Consider the following 9,071-nt stretch of genomic DNA (forward strand, 5'->3'; position numbering starts at 1 on the left):
CCAAGAACCACACTACACACAACCAGTCCCCAAAATGGCCCAGAAATGGCATCAAGAAACCCTAATCACAAAGATATAGCTCTCTTAAGGGAGTAGACCCAAAGCTCCCAAGGAATATGCCCTTTGCCAAGAAGCACAAGAGGACCTGAAGGTGATGCAGGCAACACCAATGCCGTAAGTGCACATGCCAAGGCTATCAAGGGCTTGTAGAGCCCAAAGATGACAAAAGCCCCAGATCCCAAAGAGGGGCAGCTACAAGTTCAACAGACTTGCCTACATTGCTCACCCCAAGCTTGGGAAACGTGCTTATGCCTGCATCGCCAAGAGTCTCGGGCTCTGCCAACCGAAGTCCAAGACCAAGGCTCAAATCAAGACCCAGGCAGCTACAGCTCTGGTTCCAGCTCCCAAAAGTGCCATGAGCCCCAAGAAGGCTCCAGAGTAGAGACCTCTGTCTGCCAATGTGAGGGGGAAAGGACTAATGTGACCCCTGGTCTGCTGTCTGCATGGGGTTGGTGCCCTCCTGTGTTATTTGTATAGATAAACCTGAGGCAGGGCCCGTCAAAAATATATATACATACATATATATTCCATTACCTTCCAGATCTATTGTACCATCATACCTCATGTAACCAACTTCTTGATAATTCCACTGTATACTAGTAAGAGAATAAGAGTAGGAGACACAAATAATATTTTTAGGATTATTATGAAAATAGTTTTTGCTCTTGTAGATCTCCTGAAAAGGTCTTCGGAAGACCTAAGGGTCACCGAGCCACATTTTGAGAATGGTTGTTGTAGAGCAGCCATGGTATTTCCATTTGCCCTCCTACCAACTGTAGGTAAGGGTGATATTATGCCACTCTGGATAATGAGAACCGAGTTTTGGCTGGAGGGTTTCTGAGAAAGTCTTTCTCAATCTTAAATAAATAGATATTTTTCCATATTAGACACTGTAGTCTTCATGTGACACTTAGAACAGCAGTAGTTACCTTGGGACCCAGGAGAAGGTAAGTCTGAAAAGAAAGATCAACATGCTGTAAGTAGCAAAGCAGAGAGATGGACCTGGGTCCTCTCAACTAGCATAGCTGAGGTAATGATGTAGCCAACCTTGGAATTTTCCTTTAGGCTTAGGCCACCTTTCATTGGTTTCCTGTTACTTGTAGTCAAACATGTCTTAGTTGGCACAGCTTAGAACCTAGTTTGCTGAATACATTCTGAAAACCACTGTTATGCACAATACCTGGCACATAGTAGGAATTCAATAAATATTTGTTGAATAAATATATGAATAAATAAATAAAAGAGATAAATTTCTGACTGATTTATATTGCTAGAACCCCATGTAGCTCCCAGATTGTCAACATTTCAAACAAAAATCACTGTGAACCTCACAGCATCAAAAATGGCTGTGTGTATTACTTGTCAAAGGAGTGAAGAGAGTTCAAAATGGCTTTCCTTTGGTCTGTCCCATCTATAAGCCAGAGGTATGAGAAGTAAGTCTATATATACTAAATATAGACCATAACCTGCTCAAAGTGAAAACCTGATTTAAAGAGCACTATTTTTTTCCATTTCCCCTGAGCATGAGTCAACTGAAGTCACTTCTCCCATGAAATAAGCACCAGAGATTTGTGAACAGAATACTACAAAACACGCTGTTAATGGAAGAAGAAAAAGAAAATTAAATACCTAGCCTTCAATTCATGCCATCAAGTGGGACACAATGTCTTGTCAGAAAATATTTAAAACCTCTAGAAATATAATCAAATATAAAATTAAGAAGTTTATGTTCAACTGTGCTTAAGCTTGACAAGACTCTTCCTCTTCCTTATGGAAAGCCTGATACCAGTATTTTTAATTTACTTTAAAGTAATGTTTCTTTGCTTTATTATTTTAAGTAACATTGGTCAATCTGTCCCTATATTTGTGGACTTTTTAAAAAAGTCACAATATTCTTGTTCCCAAAAAGTGCTTATTAAAGAAACAAATGTTATTTGTTCTCCCCTAAAACAATGAGGTTTTAAGAAAATTTCCACTAGGAGGAGCTGGCTTTTTCTCTGTTGAATCAGCAGTGTTTCACCTCTGAGATATTCTAATCAAAAACACAGACCTGAAATTTGCAGATAATTTCAAACAAACCTCAATCATAAACAAAATCTGGGTCTAAGGAATCAGTGGAGGCAACTGCAACCCAGGTGCAGAGTGCACACATTCTTCAGATGACTTTGCAAAGAATTAAGGAAATTTAATCTGCCTGGGGATTTACTAAGCTCCCTTCTTCCACTCGTGTCCCCAGCTATTTGGGGGAAAAGAACTGCTCTCTGGACCTGGCTTCCAAGTCTCATCCCATCATGATAGAGCTGCTTGCAGGCTATAAGCTAGCAACCCCTGACCTTGTTCTCCCTCAGAGCACCAAGGAGTTATCACTAGGACTCCAGAAATACCAGTCTTCCTGCATTCATTCTGTTAAAAATAGTGTTTATTTAAAAAGAAAATAGTGATTATTTACTTTCCTTGTGTGCTTGTCCTCAACTCACTTATTTGACAGTAAGACCATGAACTTTTGGTGACACCAGAGGAGCACATTTGATACTAAAATCTTATTGCTTCTGTCACTGGTGACTTGGCTCCAAATTATTTATGCCTCTTCCACACTTGGTTTGCTCCACTCATAATTTATTACTAAATAAACAAAAACAAACAAAAATCGCACACATTTATTGAGAACTTACTTTATGACAGGAACTCTGAAAAACACGCAAATAAAAAGGTGGCAGCATTCCTTGCTCTAACACAACCTGAGGCTATTGAGGAAATCAGGGTTTGTAAACAGATAAAATACAATCCCTTTTGGGAAAGGCTGGGAGAGAAGGAAATATGGGGTACTACAAGGAGCATCAAGAAGGGGCACCCCACCCGGCATGAAGGTGTCAGGCACTTCCAGACAGAAATGATGCCTTAGCTAAGCAAAATCATTAAGTATGAGCAGGAGTGAACCAGGCAAAAACATCAAATCAAATACAGAATGCTACTACCCTTCATAGGAAGTTAAGTTACCTTTGATTCATGTTTCTCAGATTTAAAGAAAGAGACTCTTGAGAACTCCTCGGGTGTCTAAAATCATTATTCTATTAGGTACTAACAAACATAAAACCAGCAAAATATATATTGTACTTATAACTTTATAGTTACAGATATTTTTAAAAGCACAGCACTGATAAATCTACAAAATGAATAAAATTTCAACTGACAAAGCGAATTCAATGTGATCGATGATACTGGTTACTGAGCCTTTCTTGAGCTAGTCAGGTGAACTTGGTACTGGCTGCTACTGGCAGCTTCTCTTGAGTCTGATGGTCCTACCATATGCTGAGGATGACTAAATTTGCCCAATACTTTTTTTGAACTACTGCGAAACAGCAATCTCTTATTCAGCTCAAGCACGTTATTTACATTTTCACCTTGATTCATTTTTCAGTATTTAAAAGTAGTGCTACTTGGCTCCAATACAAACACAACTGTAGGCACTGACATCTTAAGATGCTATTTAGTTAAAACTTAGGTATTTGGAAACAATTGAATTTTTAAAATTACCACCAAATGAAAAATAAAGGTAAAATCTTTGTGGAGAACCATGGCATCCTAATAAATCCCACCTGCTTAATCCCACTCATCTTTTGGGGCTGCCAGCTTCAGAAGGAGTTTAAATAACTGTATGTTCAGGGTCACTGAACTAACACAGAAAAGCATTTTTGTGGTTAGCTTTTAGTACTATGTAAAACCAAATATCTCACTTTATTTCCTTTAAACCCTCAGCCCACACGACTTCCAGTTAAGATGGCATAGTCAATCACTCTTTGATGGATCCTCTCTACTCCAAACACACAGCAATAAGAGAGGAAACTGAAGAAAACTAAAAGGATGAAGGCAGACTTAAAAATAATACAAACATTTCTGTGCGATAGATATGGGGCAGAAACATAAAAAGGTAAGTCCCTGAAGTTACAGCTTTGAGCCTCCTAAGGTCAGAGTCCAAAAACAGGCACCAAACCTGAAAGTATGAGTCCTAAAAGGTTTGGAGGCTAAACATAACCCACAAAGGACAGAGTGAGTCGTAGCATTACTGCTTGAAGGCAGGGCCAAATGTGATAATTGGAGGAGCGTTCCCCACCATTCCTAAAAAAAAGTTGGCAGCTCTTGGTTTAATATGGAGCTGCAGCCTCGTGGGGAGAGTAGGACACAGGCCATCATGTGATCAGAAACTCAGTGAAGCAGCCTGATTGCTGGAGTAACTAAACCACCAATGCAGTTCTGGACTAGGGTTCCATGTAAGCCAGAGCAACAACTACAAAATTGCTAAACAGGGAAAAGTGAGCAGGGAAGGAGAAAGAGTGATGGAAAAATAAATGAATAAATGAAAAAATTTTTAGAAATCTTATTCAAAGTTCTAAAGTATATAAAGAAATCTAACGCCAATACAAGCAAATAACAAAAGCAGCCATTAGACCACTAACTTACTTCAGATGAAATTACTATTATAAAACAGTCTGACAAAATAAGTATATTCAGGTAATTTTAAAAGAGTTAGACATTATAAAACAAAAAGGCAAAATTAAAACCAGAAGAGATGTTTAAAAATCAATTGGAAATTATGTAAATAAAGAATAGTCATTAACATTAAAAACTCAGTACACAAGGTACTTTATTAGACTGGACAGAACTGAAGTAAGAACAGGTAAATTTGAAGCTACCACTTAGGAAGTCACTCAGATTGCAACTCAGAATAAAAAGAAAAATATGAAAGAGTAATTAAGAAACATGAAGGACAGATCCACAAACATCTATAAGGCATCAGAACAAATGAAACTGAAGAGAATGGAAAAGAAGTGGTATTTAAAGAAATAAAGCTAAGAACAGTTAGAGAGAGAAGCTAAGAATGTTCAAGAAATACCTGAGTTTTCAGATTAAAAGTACATTCTAAATACTGAGAAAGATAATGTAAATAAACAAGTAAGCAGATAATTAAATCAATCTTAAAAATCCACACAAACTAAAAAAATTAATTATAAAAAAATTTCAAAAGCTACCAGAGAGCACCCTGAACACACATTGGATCTATTCAGTCACAAAGCTCGAGAAGAAGCTGGCTGCTAGCACAGCAGCCAGACCAGCGAGCTGAGTCCTGGCAATCTGCAGAGACAACAGGGAATCAGCAGCTCAGATCATCATACCAGGCTGACAGAGTCCCATAAACATGTTGCATCTTCCTTAATGGTTGCTGGGTACAAGTAAAGCAACTATATTTCACAGTAGAGACAATCCCAAGAAACTTCCTGAAAAAGCCGACCCCTAAATGTTTCCGGCAACTTCTGGCCACAAGAGATTTGTCCTCCCTGGAACAGATGCTCAAGTCTGGCTTTAAATTTCTCCTTTTCCGCCAGGCTTCTACCAGCAGCACCAAATGTGAATTTTACTGGATGCCTTTGTTCACCAGCTTCAGACGGGGAAACTCATTACATAGCAAAAGAGGTGAGGAAAGGGGCTGATGCCAACAGTGTTCACTGTCAGCTACAGTTTTTACTAGCTGCTATTTGAACTTACAGTTTTTCATCTATATTCCTTCATCACTCACAATTTCTCTACCACATGTTATTTCATTCTACTGCATCTTCTCTGAAGCTAAAAGAAAAGAAAACATAAAGAAACAAGAAAAATAGCCTGAGTTATCCAGAAAGAAACTTGATTTGGAGGATCGCAGATGATTTGCAATGGGGGAAAAATGGTCTCTGGTAACACATAACACACATAGCTGTTCAGATAAAGACTAAAGCTACAATTTTTTAAAAAAGCTTAGTAAACCTCTCATTTAGCTTGGAAAGCAGAGCTTGGGCAAGCTAGAAAAGGTAAATACCAGACAGAACTCACCACATTTCCAGACAGAAAAACTTCTCACCAAAACCACCCAGATGATGTTATCCAAACTGTGTACCTTGCAGTCATCAAAGTGGATCAATAGGGAAACAGGCCCTAGAACTAGCCACCAGTTTCAAAACCTTTCTAAAAACAGTTATGTTATGGCACAAGAGCACCACCTACTGTAATAGTTCCAAGGGACATTTTAGTCCATTTATAGAAAAATGGCTATATGCCCACCAATACCCAACTGATAACCTTGACTTCAGAAAAATGACTATAAGAGATGGACTTCAAATCATTTCAACCTAACTGGCTGTTTCTTTCTCTTTTAAAACTAGGGCCTTCACCAAGACCTCCTGAGAATGAAACAGCACTTCTTGCTTCCCCCATTTTTGCTTTAATAACCACAGTAGAACAAGTCTTGCTACTGCTAACATCCTCTTTCCTTCCTATGCAGCTTCAACTAGCCTAGTGAATACTGCTATATCAAGAGCTAGCTCTTCCCCTCCCTATTTTCCAAGGGACAGAGAAAAACTCAAGGGGAGAAGCTGTAGTAATTCCCATGGGTCTGGGAAGAATATGTTTAAGGACAAATTTTAAGCCCTACAATGCACAGTCTTAAGATTGGGGAATAGTGCTTTTGCAAACACATTTCAAGATGAATACAATAGTCCTCCTCCCCCTAAGGAGTTTTAAATAAACACAGAGGTCCTAGACCAGCAAAGTAGGAGGTCAAATGAACTACTAGCAAAACAGAATAAAGAAGAAAATAACATGGAAAAAGAAAATTTATGGGATATTGTAAGTAACATCAGTGCAGAGCTGACTGTTTCTGCTATGCTGTATACACACAGGATACAACTAAAGCGATGACAAAAATAGGGTTCTTTGTAGAGCCCCCTTTCTGGCTTTTGTGAAGCTTCTGGGTATTGCCAATTACCAAAACCTTGACATACGCACTTGAACAATTCACATAAATTCTAGCCTGTATGTCATTTAGTTTTGTTGTGTTTAACTGGTCTGGTGGGGGCACTCCATTTATGAGCCCTTGTATGTATAACCTTTACTATGCCTTAGTCATGATGAAAAAGCAGCAGCTCATATTTATTCCCAATCATGTTGCATACCCTCTCATCCAGTACTAGAAGGGTTTCCATTACAGAAAGAGCACTCACATGAAAACAGAGAAGAGATCCTCTATACAGCACAATATGGGAAGAAATAATATGTATCCCTAAGATATCAGTCATCTGTTGCCTGAAAAAATACAAATTTGTTAACTTGGAAATCACAAAAACTTCAAAACAATAAATGTGTTAGTGTTCTATTTCAATTACTTCACAGGAAAAGAAAAATGATACTTTAGAAAAATTCCACAGTTCTCTAGTGCATAAACTGCAGGCAAAATGTGCAGTCTGTAGAACACGGTGTGTGCTGATGCTCTCAGGCAAAGGGAACTATGGCAGCATCACAGGGAGGGTAAGTCCCGCTGAATGTGAAAACCTCTGGGGACAGAACTGTTGAAAAAGAATGAGGTTAGCATTGAGTCTGCTAAAAACTGTGTGGAGACCCCTAGACAAAAGGACAAAGACACAGATCAGCTAATACTCTTCAAAGAAGATTACTTTGCAAAAAAGAAGGAAGAAGAAGATGAAGAAGAAGGAGAGGAAAAGGAAGAAGGAAGAAGAAGAAGAGGAAGAGGAAGAAGAAAGAAGGAGAAGGAAGAAGAAAGGAGAAGAAAGAAGGAGAAGGAGGAAGAGAAGGAGGAGGGGAAGGAGGAGGAGAAGGAGAAGGAGGAGGAGAAGGAGGAGGAGAAGGAGGAGGAGGAGGAGGAGGAAGAGGAAGAAGGAAGAAGAAGAAGGTGACGATGACAAACAAAACAAAGTGGAAGCTAAATTCCAAGCTAAACAAGAGCAAAAAGAAAAACAAAAGCTACTAGAAAATGCTGAAATCAAATCTCTAGAAGACTGGCTGCTTGCTGAAATTTTGGGGGGATCTAGATGATCAGATCTGTAGAGAAGATCTGCACATCCTTTTCTCAAATCATGGTGAAATAAAAGGACAGACTTTCTCAGAGGAGCAAAAGGAATAATTCTATTTAAACAAAAAACTAAGGAAGCACTGGATAAAGCCAAAGATACAAATAATGGTAACCTAGAATTAAGGAACAAAGTAGCATCATGGGAAGTACTAGATGGAGATGTGGAAAAAGAAGCATTGAAAAAAATTACAGATCAACAAGAATCCCTAATGGAAGTCAAAAGGTTGCAGATTTAAAGGGAAAGGAAAGAGAAATAAAACTACCCAGATTGGGTCTGCTAAAGGAAAAGTATGATTTCAGGGCAAGAAAACTAAATTTGATGGTGATGATGAATGTGATGAAAATGGTGTATCTGGACCAGTAAAAAGAACAAAATAACAAACAGACAAAGAAGAGCCTGAATCAAAACAGCAGAAAATAGAAAATGGTGCTGGAGACCAGTTTAGTAAACAAATTTTTAAATCATTTTAATTGGGTTTTCAGCTGCTTTTGTTTGGAGGCTTATAAAAAGAAAACCAAATTAGGTCCACTTCAATGTCCACCTGTAAGTAAGGAAATTTTTTTCTTGTTTATTAGCTTGTTTTCTTTTTGTTATCCAATTGAGGATTTTTTTTGATGTACAGTTCTATGTTATTTCAGATAATTCAAATATCAAAAGAAAGATTCTTGTACTAAATTGCCTTTGTAATATGAGAATGTATTAGTACAAACTAATAAAATATACTATATAAAAAGAACAAGAAAAAAAAAGAAAAGGAATGAAGTTACACAGAGACAAATTCTAAGATAAAGAGCAACTAACTAATCAACTAAAGCAGGAAAAATACCCAATCTGGGATTAATAGGCCCATAGAATTTTTTTAAAGGCATAATAAATTGGGTTTTAGTTGTCCAATATAAAAGGCTGTAATGTTAGAATATACTAACAGGGATCTAGAAAAATTTAATAAGGCTGCTAAATTTGACCCAATTTTGGTCCTCTTTAGACTAAAAATTTCAAGTAAAGTGGACATCTGCAGTTAACCTCTTCACCATCCATTTTCTGCCTTCCTCTTTTCTTACCAAGACCAAAATTTCCAAGCCAGCAGATTTTGGTGGGACAAGAATGGGCTCT

The 9,071-nt window shown here is 38.0% G+C and overlaps 1 pseudogene; it reads left to right on the plus strand.

Moving 5' to 3' along the window:
* Nucleotides 1-219: 219 nt before the first annotated feature.
* LOC129082270 (lupus La protein homolog) lies at nucleotides 220-8,428 on the plus strand (annotated as a pseudogene).
* The last annotated feature ends 643 nt before the right edge of the window (nucleotides 8,429-9,071 follow it).

Source organism: Pteronotus mesoamericanus, unplaced genomic scaffold (genome assembly GCF_021234165.1).
Source record: "Pteronotus mesoamericanus isolate MK-2021 breed Mesoamerican mustached bat unplaced genomic scaffold, CSHL_Meso_final scaffold_125, whole genome shotgun sequence".
Taxonomy (NCBI): Eukaryota; Metazoa; Chordata; class Mammalia; order Chiroptera; family Mormoopidae; genus Pteronotus; species Pteronotus mesoamericanus.